The sequence below is a fragment of the Fukomys damarensis genome, unplaced genomic scaffold (assembly GCF_012274545.1).
Source record: "Fukomys damarensis isolate Sample0158 unplaced genomic scaffold, DMR_v1.0_HiC HiC_scaffold_32, whole genome shotgun sequence".
Classification (NCBI taxonomy): domain Eukaryota; kingdom Metazoa; phylum Chordata; class Mammalia; order Rodentia; family Bathyergidae; genus Fukomys; species Fukomys damarensis.
The window spans coordinates 46,057,660-46,073,527 of record NW_022900944.1 but is presented as its reverse complement, the minus strand read 5'-3'; the positions used below and the strand labels follow the sequence as shown (position 1 = coordinate 46,073,527).

Here is a 15,868-nt window from a genome sequence, read left to right as displayed (position 1 = left end):
TCTAGGGGCGGGAAAGGGCGGGGCCTCGGGAGAGTCCTGGCTGGGGAAGGCGTTGTCGGGACCCCCCATCCCCTGCGGGGGAGGACTCTGCTGACCACGAGGCTTGGAGCCACATCCTCTCTCTCTGTGCCCTGTGTCCACATCCTCTCTTCTTAATAATTTATTTTTTGAGGTGCTGAAGATTGAAACCAGGGTTTCAAGGGTTCCACCCCAGCCCTCGAGTATTTTACATAATTTATTCATGTGTGGGTTTTTTAAGGGCTGTTTTTCTCTCCCCTTTAGAAGTCCTCTAGGCCAGAGTACTGGCGCTTTTATTCCGGGATGTTCCCCTGCACTCGCACAGCAGGCACAGATTTTTGGAATGAATATATGAATTCGACCACAACCAGGCAACCAAGAACCTTGCCTGTTCCCCAGCAGCGGTGAACCCGAAGGCCTGCTGCTGGGAGAGAGCAGACGCGAGGCGGGGCCTGCACCGCTACCTGTGTGATGTGGGCGGGGTGAGGGGAGCCTCGGAGACCGGAGGACGGAGGGCTGCCGGGGAGGCTGGGGAAGCGAGCGGGAGAGGTCCTGTGCGAGGCGCTTCCCAGTGCTGTCACCGGTGCACAGGCGGTGCGGCGCGGGTTGTGGTGCTGCAGGGAGCACGGGAAGCTCTGTTCCTCTTGGTCAGCTTTGCCCCCGAGCCTGTTTGCCTGTGGGAGTGCGGTTGGTAGGAGCAGCGCCGGCCATCTCTGGCCCCATGACTGGTCCACGCCGCTCCTCCCACACTGGCCTGCCACGTAGAGCACCCTGAGGTTTTGTTCACACACCGTTTTTACAGTTTCTGAGACAGGCCCGCGTTAAATTGCCCAGGCGGGGCTCCAACTTCCCGTCCCCCTGCCTCGGCTTTACAAAGTGCTGGGATGACAAGTGTTGGGTCACCATGCCTGGCTACTTTCAATACAATTTTATGAAATATTAATTTGCTCAGAGTCAAAAGTATAAAAGCCTGGGGCCAGGGATTTAGCTCAGTGGTTCTGCCGCCTGGCTTGCAAGTGCAAGGACCCATGTTCATCCCCAGTACCACACACAAAAAAAGTTTAAAAGCCTGAAGTGGTGGTGCGTGCCTGCAGTCCTGGTCACTCAGGAGGCTGATGCAGGAAGATCGTTTGAGCCCAGAAGTTTGAGGCCAGTGTAGTGAGAAACCATCGCAAAATAATAAAGGCTGGGGAGGTAGCACAGTGGTAGAGTACCCCTAACACACACACGCACACACACACACGCACACGCACACACCTACGCATGTGAACATGTGTATGAATCTCTCTCCCTGTATGGAATTTTTGGTATTTTGGATTGAATCCTAGTTCTTCCCCCTGGACTACATCCCCAGCCCCTCACCTTCAAAAAATGTTTCAGGGGGAAACCCATTTAGGACCTCTCCTGTCTCTAAGAAGCTATTCTTATTCCATGTTGCTATTCCCCAATAAAGTTTCATACTCTTAAAATAAAATTTTTTTTCAGGGCCAGGGATTTAGCTCAGCAATGCCGCCACCTGCCTTGCAAGTGTCCTGAGTTCCATCTCTGGTACCAAAAATAAAAAAATAAAAAAATAAAACGGTTTTGGTGGGTATGTTGAGACTATGTAATTCAAGCTGGCCTTGAACTAACTAGCGATGATCCTTTTTCCTCAGCCTCCCAGAGTATTGGGATTACAGGTGTGCACTACCATGCTCAGTTAGCCACAAATATTTTAATATAACTCAGCATCAACGCCTGCCTTCAGGGGTGGGTTCTTCATGAATGGGAAGACAACAGCACAGACCAGGGGCAAGTGAGGCCGTGGGATGAGGTCAGGAATCCACACCCGACCCTGGGCGGAAGCTCGCAGACTTGGCTCGCCGTTTCCCATTTCTACATCATCGAAAGAGAAAAGTGAGGCTGGCGGTGTGGCCTCCCGGCATCTTCCCGTTCTCCGATGGGGGACGCACAGCTTGCTCTGCGCCAGACACTGATCTGGGCTCCTGCACGTACTCTCAGCCTGGACCACGGGTGGGAAGTGTCCTTCCTTCCCCTCCGCGAGGACAGGACGCCGAGGCCCGGAGAAGCTCAGTCCCTCGTCCAGGGTCTCAGCCGTAAGCAGCGAAGCATAGCTTGACCCCCACTGCCAGCCTCTAGCTCCTGGCTTGGCACTCTGCAGCCAGTGCTTGGTGCACTGAGAGCCGGGAAAAGGCAGAGGGGCGCGGCAGGCAGAACTCGGCCCACCAAGCAGGCCGGCCGCCAGTGTTTAGGGGTGCTTCTTCCCATGCAGGGCTGCAAGTGTGGTCACAGTGCTCGCCCTTTATGAGCCTACTTTTTTCCCTTTCCTGACATCACGAGTTTTTCCCATAGCAACAAATTCTCTTCTCTGACATGATCCTGGGGGCTGCGTGGACTGTGCACCTGGCCTTCCCTGTCGCTGGTCACCCAGCTGGTGTCACTCCCGTCAGTAACAGCGAGGCAAACGTCCTTGCAGTGCTTCCTGTGCACCTCTCTGAGGGCAGAGTGCAACTTCCGGGTCAGAGGGGGGGAGTCTTTATCAGGCTCTAAACCGCTGCTCTCCCCAAAAGAGGGCAGAAGCAGGTGCCCCCAACAGTGGTCGCACACTGTCCCTTCTGAGATGCAGGCGGGGCCGGTGCAGATTAGAACCACGCCCACACGACCCCCACCACCGCTGCAAAAGGCAGGAAAAAGCCTTTCCAGTCTCTCTTCACCTGCCACGTGCTTTCTGTTCAGTTTCCTGTTGCGCTCCCTTGGGCACAGGATCCTCTGGGGTGTAGGTGGGCAGTCTCAGGTACCTGCTGCCATTCGGGTGACTTGGTGGGCAGCATGCCCAGCCCCAGCCCCACGCCCTCTGCACCTGTGCCCAGGCCCTCCCAAGTGACAGGGACCTCCAGGCAGGGGTGAGGGAGCAGGGTGACCCGGTGTCTAGAGGGACAGCATCTGTTGTGAGCTGAGTCTCCAAGGCCCTGCCTGCTCCCGTCTCACGCTTTGTGTGCACGGCACACGTGCAAAGGCGAAATTCTTCCCAGTTCCAAGTCAGCCTGCTCTGAGTGCTAAACCTTAAGTTTGGGCCTTTCTGAGCACCACACAGACCTCTGAAGCCCACCCTAGGTGAGATCGTTGGGACTGTCACCAAAGAGGCCCACACAAGTGAGGTGCATGCTGTCATCCCTGCACTCTGGGAGGCTGAGGCAGGAGGATCACAAGTTTGAGCTCAGCTTGCATAATTGAGTGAATGAACTGAGGCTCTCTCTACATGAAATATTACAAAAGGGCTGGGGATGTAGCTTAGGGTGAGATCTTGGATTCAATCCCCAGTGTTGGAGAAAAAAAGTCTGGGCTACCGATCTAGCTCAGTGTTATGTGTGCAAGGTGTTCTTGTTACACCCGTTTTGCAGGGGGCGGGCTGGGGGTCTGAGTGGCGGTTGGCACGTTGGCATCACTGGCTGGTGAGTGCATGAACCGGAACAGGGAGCCCATGCACCCTCCACTGGCGCCCAGTTGCTCCCAGTGAACCACACCCTGGGTGGCTCACCTCGGGCCGTGGCATTAGCTGCAGAGCCTAGAGCCCTGGGGCTGCAGGAACGGGGGTCAGCCTCTCTCCGCCCCCTCCGGATGCCTGGGCTGGCTGCTGCTGGCAGCTCCGTCGTTCCCTCTGAGGCTCCTGGAAGAGGAGGCTGGGCAGAGGCAGCAGCACCCGGCTCTCTGGACTCCCTCTCTGCCTGCTGGAAGTTGGTTCCTGGCCCAGCCAGCTTCCTGAAGAGTAATCCAGAAAAGTCACGGCCTGGCACAAGAATGCAGGCCCCAGGGCCACAGCCCCATCACGGCTGCATTCCAGGTTCTAGGCCTCACACTCCTGAGTTTGCAGCTGTTAGACAAGGTCAGGAAGCACCTGCGTCTCCAGAGGGTAACACGGGAGCACATGGGAGGGCCACCTCAGGGTGCCCAGGCCAGATTGTGTGGTCCCTCAGCCCAGGGCAAAGAAGAAATCTGGGAGTCAGGGGCATGGTGGCAAACGTGCCCGCACTCCCAGCCTTCTGGGAAGCTGAGGCAGGAGGGTCGCTAAGTTTGACCCTTGCCCAGAAAGTCACTTAGCAATTTACTAATACTCTGCCTCAAAAGTAAAAAAAAATAAAAGATAAAAAGGGATGAAGATGTGGTTCAGTGGCGAAGGCTTAGGTTCAATCTGCAGTACCGCTAAATAAATAAACTGAAGCACTTGTCGCCTCGCCTCCTCCCATCTCTCCAATGTTTTTCTCCTAGCTCTGTTGATTTGAGCCCCAACCTGGTGCTCCTCTGGTGGACAAACTGCACCAGCTGCTTTACTCCATTATGCCTCAGTTTCCCTGCCCCTGAGTGGGGTACCTCCAGCTCTGAGAGTTAAATGGTTCATAAGCGATCATCGCTCAGAATGGTGCCGGTAGGGTGAAGCTCCGCACACCTTGGCTCTTGGTGATGGCGTCAGATGTTCCACAGGGAGCGGGAGCTCTTTGGCAAAGCTTCTGAGTCTCTTGTCTAGAGGTGGACGTTTTCTGGGTGTCAGCTGGGCACGGTGGTCATCACCTTCTGGTGTTTTCTTACCGCCACGCTTTGAGAGGTGGCAGGGACGATGCCAGCCCAGACAGGCCTGCAGGAGCAGCAAGGAGAGCACCCTTGCACACCACGTGTGTCAGCGCTACCCTGGTCAGAGCCGCTCTAAGCAGAGTCAGATACTGCTGAGGTCCCCAGCAGGCTGCCAGCGCCCCAGCCAGCTCTGCCACAACACACTGTACATCGTTTCCCTGTCAGCCGCTGAACTGCAGTGACTCCGGGACTTGGGGTTGAAGGCTGCCAGCCTGTGTGGGTCTGAGGACAGCAGGGTTAGGGTTAGGGTTACGGCGGTGGTTTCTGTATTTGCTGGTGCAGGCTATAGAGCATTTCGATCATCACAGAGACTTTGAGCCAGCTACTTACTGTGGTGAGCCTCAGTTTCCTCATCTGCAAAATGGGAGTTCATCTACTCAGATGCAAATACTGAAGGCCTGCCGCAGACCAGGTACTCTTTTAGGAGCTGAGGGCACAGCATTAAATGATGCAGATTTAAAAAAAAAAAACTGTGGCTCTCATGGAGCTAACCTTGTACAGAAGGGATCATAGTAGGATTTATCTCTCAGGGTTGTTTTGAGGATTAAATGAGAAACAGCAGGAAAAGCATTTAACATGGTGCCCAGCACTACAGCTGAGTTAGCTGCTGTGATCATTCCCAGCTCCCACCCTGCTCAGCTCTGCATCTCGAGAGGGTGATCAAGTAACACAGGACACTCGCTCTCCCGTGTGCCCATTGCAGACATTGCTAATCGATCACTGCACACTCTTCCCCTAAAGTTGCTCAGGGATTCCAGGAGCAGAGCACCAAACAGCACTGAGATGCAGATTCTTGGAACTCACAGTCCCGCTTTCCAGCAGCAACTCAAGCTACTTATCCCGTCCTGCACAATCCCAGGGGCACAGTCCAGGTTGCAGAGTTCAAGCTCAGACCCTGCTTCCCACATGGCGCGTGAATAGGGAGAGCCTGGCGCTGGGCATGATTAGAGCAGAGTGAGATAAAGGGGCAGGGCTGGCTCCCGCACAGCACGGGAGCCCAAAGCAGGCAGGGACGCAGGACCCGGGAGCCTGGGGGAGACCTGACCTGTCAGCCGCCCCACTGTCTGCAGCCAGAGCTTCTGAACTTCCTGTTCTAGCCCCTCCCTGCCCGCTGCAGGGACGGGCCCAGGCACTGGCCCCTCTGCGTCTTGTTTCATTTCTGTTTTGCTGGTTGTATTCACTCACTCTGTGAATAATTCACTCACAATCTTGCTGTGATGACACATGGTAGGTGGAAGGTCTGAGTTCAATGCCCTGTGCTGCCTACCAGCTGTGTGACCTCTGGCAAATGACTCAGCCTCTCTGGGCCTGATTTTCACCCCTGTGAAGTGAGGGTTAGAACAGTGGCTGTCCTAGGGTCTGGGGGACAATTCAGTGGGTTGTTATTCAAAGAGAGCTTAGCACAGTGACTGGAGTGCTGTAAATAAGTGCCCAGTGTGGGGACACATGCGTGCGCGCACACACACACACACACACACACACACACACACACATACACACACCCGTAGCCCCCGGGGCTTTTTCCTTTTTACTCTCTAGGTGTGGCAAGGACTCAGGCTCCTTGAATATGTTTTAAATGCTGTGCTTTCCTAGCCTGGGGCATTTACACATAGGGAGAGACATCTGGGCTGTGTGTGATAGGCCAAATGGAGGTCACCAGGCAGACGGGGGACCAGTGGAGAGCAGAGCTGTGCAGAGGCCTGCAGGAGCCAAGGGGCCTCTGTAAACAGGGGCGCTGGTGGGTGTTAGGCTTGCACCCCGAGACCTGACCTCGGGGCCCACAGGGTGACAGGGTTGTGGCCTCCCGATTGCTGGGATACAGGCTTGCGCCACCACAACTGGCTCTTTGCCCATTGATGTGGTCCTCTCTGTGGGCCTTCCTAGGATAAGACTCCCTTCTCTCTCAGAATATGGTCAGCATTTCAGAGAAAATCGTCTGTGTGCCTGACAGATTTTCATTGTTCTAGAGGAAATTATCGTTTAAGGGACTCCTGCAGTAAGCTTTTTCTTTGCCTTTCAGTTTGGTTTTGGTAAAACCAAAACCCACACTGTTTGCCTAAATCAGGCAGATACACAGACACCTTTCTGCCGTGCGGAATGCACAGCCTGTAAAAAGGAAGAGAAGGCGAATTCATACTGAGCTGGTGTACTGGTTCAGTGGCAGACACAGGGGTTTGTTCCTGGAAACCACCACGGGCGCAAGCAGGAGTGAGTTCAGAAGGGCGGTGGCCAGTCAAGGATGGATTTTCAGAAGGGATCGGCTGCCAGGCAGAGCTCACCGCCTCCCTGGGAGCTGGGTCTTGCGCCATTGCGGCTTATGGTCAGATCCAAGGGCAGAGAACACCTGGGCAGCCGGCTTCCCTGGATCCCAAGCACCTGAGGGCAGGGCCCCCCTGGTCCTCAGATCTCCAGCTAGAGCAGACCTTTCTCGCCGGGGCCTGGGTGTGAGCCCTGCTCTGAATCCCTGGGGGCAGGATGGAGGGGGGGGTGCGGGGGTTGGGAGGCTGTGTTTTCCCCAGGATCCCTGTCAGTGGGCAGTCAGACAAGGCCAGGCGCTGCTGAGCTTTGCGACCAGGCCCCAGGCTGTGGAGTCCGCTCCCTCCTCCCACCTCCCAGTCCCTCCAGCCCAGGGAGCTGGCTGATCTTTGTGCTGTGGCCCACATCAGAGGCCCTTACTCACCCACCAGCCTCTCTGCTCTGCTATCTCCCACGATTTCTCCCTACTTTTAGGTACTTGAATATGAATACCACAGTTTGTAGTGTGGACTCTAGCTTGACTTATTCTCTATCTTATTTCTGTATCTTGAGGTGGGTCTTGCTATGTTGCCCAGGCTGGCCTTGAGCCTGAGATCTTCCTGTCTCAGCCTCCCGAGTAGCTGGGATTTCAAGAATGCACCACCACATCCGCTGGGTGTGCTACTTCTAGTGACACAGTTTTAGACTGCGTACAGATGTACCCATTTGGATGGCTGTCATTTAAAATACCGGCTACCACAGTAAGCTTTTGCACACGTTCTGCACATATGATCCTCAACAACTTGTGTGGGGGGACCTCATTTCCAGAATGAGGACACTAAAGCTCAGGGGGGCAGAGCCAGGACAGGGGTGAGCGCCTGCCCACGCTAACCATTAGACCACCCTGCCCGTGTGGCCCTGGGCCCTCTGTGCTGCCTGGTGCCTGGAGATGGACCCTCGGAGCCTCTTCTCGCAGCTCTGAGTGACGAGATCGGCTCAGATCCCACAAATAAACTTCTGGCCATACCACCTAGTGAGAAGCAAGTTCCGGGTTGTTTTCTTCCACCTCCCATTACAGCTGAGGCAGGACTGCTGCTTCTTTTAATGAGTAGCCCCAGGGAAGACATGGCGGCCAGGGCACTGGCCTTAAAGAGGCTGCAGGGTTTCGGCAGGGATGAGAACAAAGCTGGTGTCTCCCAGCCCAGTCAAATCCCCCAAGGCCTGCAGCTGGGGCTCCCACAGCGACTCCTCTGTGTTCGACCCTCCTCGGTTTGGGGATCGGGTGGCTGGGCGGGGACATAGCACACAGGATGATATTATCACTAATCTTAAACAACAGCTACTACAACCCATAACGTGTGCATATATAATTACCATTAGCAACACATAAAACTTGGCTAGGCTCAGTGGCTCTCTGGGATGCTGAGGCAGGAGGATCACAAGTTCAAGCCCAGCCTGGGCAACTTAGTGAAGATCCTTTTTCAATATTAAGAAAAAAAAAGTACTGGGGATATAACTCAGTGGGAAGGCCCTGGGTTCAATCCCCACTACCACACACACACACACACACACACACACACACACACAGACAAATATACACACAAATAATACGTATATCTAAATCTCTCTCTATATTTACAATAACATATACTTGTATATAATTGTATATTTAGCATGGCGATAAAGCTCAAAAAAGGTAATAAGTGTAAAGGAGTTTGCACAGATTCTTGTTTGCAGTCACTGTCCACTGTCCATCCCTTGGGTCAACAAAAGTGGTGGTGGTGCACGCCTGTAATCCCAGCACTCAGGACGCTGAGGCAGGAGGATCGCTGTGAGTATGAGCTACATAGTGAGACCCTTCTCAAAACAATGACAACAACAACAGCAAAATTTGCTTTGGGCCTGGAGCTGTAGCTCAGTGATAAACATGATCAGGGGATGCCAGGCCCTGGGTGCTATCTGAGACATCACACATGTGTGCGTGTGTACACACACATGCACAAAGGCACGCACGCATGCATGCATGATTTCTTTAGGCTTCTACCATCTTTCTACCCCCTTCCTTCCAGGCCTGGACCTCATTTTGTCCAGTGCTGATCCCTCCCCACTTCCGGAATAGCCCTGCTCTTTGTGCACTTTCTGTGGTTCTCACAGCAGCAGTGCTAATTCACACAGGAAGGGGTTCGCCCGGCTCCCCGTTCACCTGCTGGGCTCTGTGGGCCTTGGTCTGTTTCCTCGCAAGGCCGGAAGGGGCAGGGCCAGCGGGTGCAAGGCCCTGGACAGCTGGCTCTACGGAGGCGAACAGTGTCCTGAGAAGGAGCCAGTTTCCCGGGGAAGGCAGGGACCCTCACAGCCACTCGCAAGGTGCCCCTCCAACACTGCTCAGGGACCCGGTCTCACCGAGCGTTTGGGGCGAGCCTGTCTTCTGGTTTCTCCCTCCCACCCAGAGGGCCCTGAAGACTTCCTCCAGCTCCTAGTCCCACGCGGAACTGACCCTCCACTGCGTCCCAGGACTTCCTCCCCACACTTCCTGCCTCCGCGTCTCTGCACCGAGCCCCAGACCTCCGCTTCCGTGTCCCAGGGACGGCTCCAGGGACCCCTGTCCGCCCTCTACCTCTCCACCTGTCACCCCCCAGGGCTCAGGCCCCAAACCTGGGCACCTTCTTCCGCTCTTTCTTAGTTCCAACTTACACCAGAAAGGAAACAGGGTGTCTCTGTGAAGTCTCCGGAGACACCCCAGGGGCCCTAGCCCAGTCCGCCCAGCCCACCAGGCTGCTTTCTGTGTCTGTCGATTTCCTATCAGCACAGCCACACCCTTGTGCCTTCAGAGCCTGCGGTGTGTTCTCAGGACTCCTGAGGAAGCACAGATGGGTACTTTCCCCTCTTTCTGGCCCCATAATACTTTGTGGTTTGGTTCTATCACCTTCGGCTTTCTCTTTTCCAGCTGATGAGGACTTTTGGAGCCATGATGACTAATGTTGCTGTGAATATTCATGGGCGAGTTTGAATGTGACCCCGTACCCTTACTTCTCTGTGTATGTGCCTGGGCGTGGAATTGCAGGGTCACGGGATAATTCGCTGTGTGTGTATATAATATCTATATATATATATCTATACATATAGATACATATCTATATATATTCTATATATATATATATTTTTGTTGTTGTTGTTGTTGTTTGAAACAGGATCTCCCTACTGTAGTGAACATGTAAAACATAGGATTTTGTGACCCACAAAAAGCAGAATTAAGCAAAGTAAAACTAGAGTGAAATTAAGTGAGACTTGATAGCTGACAGCTTGGAAGCTGACAGCCTGGATGCTGAGTGTTAAGACAGATAAGAGTTTGCTGTGACATGTGGGGAATTCCCCCCCCGACCGTGTGCCGTGACACATGACTGCTGTGACATAAGATTAAGAGTTTGAAGTAAGGTAATGCGAGTGTTGAGGAGTTAACTTAGATAGAGCATATGGATGTATTAGATTAGAAATGACTTAAAGTATAAAAGGAGAAGACTACAGACAGATGACGTCGCTTGACGACTCCGTCAAGATGACCTGCTGAAGCTCTGCCCGAGACGCAGGAGCTTCCAGACCTGGAACAGAGGATCTGCATCCCTGCTCTGTCCGAGATGCTGACACGCTGTACCTGATCCTGACTGCCGAAACATCGAAGTCGCAGCTCGACCCTGCGAAGCCTGAGACCAGACTACATCTACCAGGTCGTATGCCCTCACCTATAGCATGATAGCATTTATGATTGTGTTAGAGATATTATGGGCTGGCATTATTTCTGGATTGCGCTGGCAATTGTAGTTGTATCCTTTGTGTGGGCTTGTATTTGTATTGTTAATGAGAGTAAAAGCATTGATCAAAACAAAACCGAATTGGCAATCATTGATGCGCTGACCCGTGATCCCGAAACGCAAATCGGTGCTCGCGACACCTACGTAGTTCAGCCTGGCCTTGAATTCACTATGCAGCCCAGACTGGCCTGGAACTCATGGCAATCCTCCTGCCTCAGCCTCCTGAGTGTTGTGATTACAACTGTGTGCCACCATACCTGACCAAAATTTTAACTTTTGAAGAATTTCAAAAGATGGCCTCGTCCACTGAATGGTCTTGGCATCCTGGTCAAAATCAATGGGCATCGGATGTGGGAATTCATTTTTGGGCTCTGAGCGCTGTGCTCTCACCAGGACTCCTTCCCACCGCTTCCTTCTCCCTCACCCACATCTGTCTGTGCAGCAGCAGCCTGGGTGTCCCTGGGAACTGGTGCAGCTCAGGCAGCTGGAAACCAGGTGGTGAGGGAGAGGGACACTGTTCTGTGCGGACAGACAGCACAGATAAGACATCAATGGAAAATCAAAGCCAGGCATCGCAGTACTCTGGGAGGCTAAAGAAGGTGGATCTCAAGTTTGAGCCCAGCCTGGGGCAATTAGCAAGACCTTGTTGCAAAAGAAAAAGAAAAAGAAAAAGAAAGGGCTGAGGACAGAGTTCAGTGTGAAGGCTCAGTCCCCGGTAACAGTGAAAAATAGAATGAGGAAAGCAAAGTGATTTCTGATAGCGATTAGTGTGAGCTGTGAAAAAAAAAAGAAGGCTGTGTGACAGATTCCCCAATGGAAAACTCCAGAGGGGACTGTCTCTACCCTGGGATGTGGGGAGGACCACTCTGAGGGGATAACATTTGAAATCTGAATGAGAAACTGACTCCAAAGGTGTGGGCTGAGGTATGCCAAGCAGAAGGGCAGAATTTATGTAAAGATAAAACTAATACCCAAGGAGGGGGCGATGGATGCATACAGAGCACTCTAGGCAATGCCTTGATCAAACCATGCCTGAGTCCCACCTTGATTTAGACCCTTTGGTTGCTGGGCCTTTGCTTCCCCTCTATTTGTTCAGCAGATTAGAATTGTTTGCTGTTGTTGACAACCCATAGTACCCACCCTGAAATAAGTGCTTTCTCCCGTGTTATATTACAAGCCCCCAAAGGGCTGGGGTATATTTGCCTTGTCCAAGTGCGGCTCTCTGGGGGGACCCCGTCCCGCGGGGAATAGGAGGTGAGAGCCGCCTCTTATTCGTGGGTCATCAGAGGCCGATCCGATCTTGAATGTCTGTGGAGGAAATCTTTAAGAAGTTAGAGTACACGGCCCAAGTCTGGTTTCTGATCAAAGGCGCTTTATTGGCTCAGCAAAACGATTATATACTGTTATCCCAGGGGGAGGGTTCAGCAAGCTTATTGGACAGCTCAAGCAAATCCTCTACCAATCACATGAGTCATTCAAGCATTTAACCATACAGCAATCAGTATTTTACCAAATGTGGGGAGGGGTAAGTGCACAATCCCTAGGGGCAAGTAGGACGGGGAAAATACCACCTGCTTCCTGCTCCAGATCCGGTGACCCTGTGGTTAGCACAAAGGGCTATTTTTTCTGTAAGATTTCCTGTTTTGCCCAGGGGCTAGACCTGCCAAAGGTCACGTATGTAGTCTAGTGGGATTTTTCCACTGAGGCAAAGGCTAAGGTTGAGGGCAGCCATCTTATGCAGGCCCAAGCAGTCTCTCACATCCAAGTTCACACACCGCCAACTCTTATACAGTTTATTTTTATTGCCAAAGTTTAAGACTAAGAGGTCTAGATTTTTCCCTTTTCTGAAACAACTGGAAGGCTTGGGCTCTTGCATGGGAAATGGGGCCGATCTGAGAGCCAGCAGCCCCCTTCACACAGAGAAGTTGCTCTGCAGGGCTCTGGACCCTTGGAGTAGTGGGAGCAGAGAGATCCCCTTCCCCAGAAATTCCTCTTCGCAAGCTGTGCAAAGGGCTCATTTACATGACATGCCTGCCCCCTACAGGCCAGTGAGTTTGCAATAGGCCAGGCCAGGAACCAAAGGGTGAATGAATGACCCTAGGCCTCTTCCATCATCATCATCATCATCATCAATTTGCAGTACTGGTGGCCAATCTCAAGGGTGCTCTACCAGCAAGCTACACCCCCATCCCTTTTTAGTTTTTGTTTTGAGACAAGCTCTAAGTTGGCCTCAGACTTGTAATCCTCCTGCCTCAGCCTTCCCAGTACCCGGCGTCATGAGCATGTGCCACTGCATCTGCCTTACTGCCCCAATTATTATTATTATTTTTTGGTACCGGGGATTGAACTTGGGATGTTGTGCTTGTGAGGCAGGTGGTGGCACCACTGAGTTAAATGCCCAGTCCCTACTCCCCAATTCTTTTTTTATTTTTTATTATTTATTTTTTGGTACCGGGGATCAAACTTGGGTCCTTGAGCTTGCGAGGCAGGCGCCGGAACCACTGAGCTAAATCCTCAGCCCCCTACTCCCCAATTCTTAACACGGTACACAGCACATAAGTTTCAAATATTTTGATTTCTCTTCTAAGGAAATATGAATTTAAATGGCTTGCTCTTTATATGGTGTGGTTTCTAAGTGAAACAAATCTTTACACGCAACATTTATTTCTAGTGTGCAGTTTTCCCCTTTTTTTTTCTTTTTTTTTCTGCCTTAGCTGGGAGAATTGAAAAAATCTCTTTAAAGTGAAACCTTTATGAATTCTGTCCAGCAGAGGGAGCCAGCGACAATGAAGAGAGAGAGAGAGAGAGAGAGAGAGAGAGAGAGAGAGAGAGAGAGAGGCGCTTGGGGAGAACATGGGGTCTGGGGGGCGCTCCTTCACCCCGGACAAACTCCCCTTTTCTTTTCCCGGCTACTTCATCTTCTGACAAGACAGTGACTTTATGTGGTTCAAAATAAAAGTACAATAAAAAGATAGCGAAATCTCCCTCCCACCCCTGCTGGCTTCCACATCTCCAGTTTCTCCCGCTCCTCCCTCTGTCACTTTCTGTCTGAGGTCTCTACACACACACACATCTGTGCACATGCACACACACTCACAGTAACACGCTCACCCCAACCTTCTGGTCACTTTCCCAAAGAGCTGTCCAAGTCCTCTTCTGCGTCTGTACAGAAAGGTGTGAAAGGCGGGCCGGTCAGCACCCAAGGGTGCGTCCTCGTTCCTCACATCCGGCGCCCGCCAGCTGTGCCCTCCTGCTCTTCCCTGGAAGGGGACGTGTTCTGAGTCCCTTTGGGAAATCGGGGCAGCCGGGACGGCACAAAGAGCCGGTCCTCATCTCTCTGCCTCTTAGGCGGGCACTCATCCAGTCCCCTCCCGGTGGGCACTCGGGCCTCACTTCCACAACCAGAAGGAAAGCAGCAAATAACCCTAAAGGTATCTTACCTGCCCGAAAGGAGAGCTGTAGCAGTGACTCGGCCCACCTGCAGAGAGAGTCACCCGTGGGACCTCAGAAGACCTCAACAGCAGGGCGCACCTCACCCTGGGTGCCAGGATCCAGCCAGGGACCTGCCAGGGAAAACGATTTGGAAGTTGTGCCGGATGTGGTCACATGGCCTGCCCAAGGAAGGCCTCGGTGCATTGGCGGGCCTCGGTCTACACAGCCCAGCGGCGGTGAACCTTTCACAGCTTTCAGAGGCTGAGCTTTGGTCCATGTGCCATTGACAGCTGTGTAACTTCTTGACTTTTGCGTGCTATATCATTGTCATCATCATCATCATCATTTTACAACTGTGCTGGGCTTGCTCTAGGTGGCCTCTCCTCGGGGGTGAGGTTGGATATCTTTTCAGGTGTCTCCAGCCATTCGATCTGGCCGGTCACATCTGTGCGGGTTTCCTTCGGTGAGGTGGGCTTCTCCTTACCATTGACCCCGATTCTTTGTGATCGGAGTGGCAAAGGCTGCTCACGGCTGTGGCTTTTCTTCCCACCGTTTGTACGCCGTAGTGTTTTTTCTCTTTGGTCTTTGAATGTATCCATCTTTTGACAGCTTCTGGCTGGAAAGACCTCCCCTGCGGATCCAGGCTTACCCTAGCAAGCTGCCCAGTCTACTTCTGATGCCCTTGGGGTTCCTTTATTCACACGTCCATCTTTGATCCTTCCTCACACGCACCCTGAGCAGGGGTGTGGGGTGAATCGTTCCTGCTTTACTGTCGAGTGCCCACTTGTCCCTTACCTTTATCCAGGAGTCCAGGAGGTAGCGCAGTGGCTGCCCTGAGCAGGAGTTTTACGTTTTGTTCACAGCAGCATCTGCTCCCACTTGTCTGTAGTCCTGGCCCTGTCCGCCTAGCCATGCACCCGCGCACGCCTGGGCCTATTCACTTATTTCCTTCTGTTGCGCTCAGCAGGGATGCTAATGTTTATTACACATTGTACCTGACCCACTCACTGGGTTTGCGTTCAGGATTTATTTTCATCACTTAATAACTAACAGTGGCCTTTCTTGGGTGTCTCATCTCCGTTTTCACCCGTGTCATTTCAGCTGCACCGGCCCTGTCACCTTCCCGGTTTCAGAAAGCAGACTCAGGTCTCAGGCTTGTCCGGGACCGGACTGGATGGTGACAGCGCCAGTGCAGTCCGGGAGCCTGGTCCTGGGCAGGCTGCCTTGCAGAGGGAAAGAGGAAGTCAGCTCTTGCTGGGGTGGGAGGGTGGACAGGGAGAACAGGGCTCCCACCCTCTTAGAAGCAGTCACTGTCTCCCGCTCCTACTTACAACGCCCCCAACTCCACGCTGGGGTGGGGCGGTGGCCACTGCATTAGGTCATCCACTGGGAGGTCGCCCGGCTCAGCAGCCAGGACAAGCGGTGGCGGGGAACACAGAAGGGAGACGCTGGGGCGGGGGAAGGCCAACAAAGTGAGGGGAAGAGGGCCAGGGCCCGGGCTCAGGGGCCAGGTGAGCAGGGAAAAGGAAGGAGAGAGAGAGGGGCAGGTGAGGGGAGGAGCGAAGCGAGGAGAGGGAGGGAGGAGAGGAAGGGAGAACAGGGAAAAGCCAAGAGGGAGGCCGACATCAGAGTGGAGTGTCGCTGGGTGAAGGCAAGGAGATGGGTTGGAAGTAGGTAAAGGGGATGCAAAGGAGTCCAGGGAGGAGGCTCCTTGAATTGAAGCGGGGTTGGGAGCGGAGGACGGGTGGGGA

The 15,868-nt window shown here is 53.2% G+C and overlaps 1 long non-coding RNA gene across 1 annotated transcript; it reads right to left on the bottom strand.

Annotated features, from left to right (window-relative positions):
- Positions 1–11,960: 11,960 nt before the first annotated feature.
- LOC104864504 lies at positions 11,961–15,862 on the bottom strand. The gene is made up of 3 exons (XR_780917.1): positions 15,449–15,862; positions 14,126–14,248; positions 11,961–11,993 (listed from the first exon to the last, which is right to left on the bottom strand). It is a non-coding gene; the product is annotated as an uncharacterized LOC104864504 (long non-coding RNA).
- Positions 15,863–15,868: the final 6 nt, after the last annotated feature.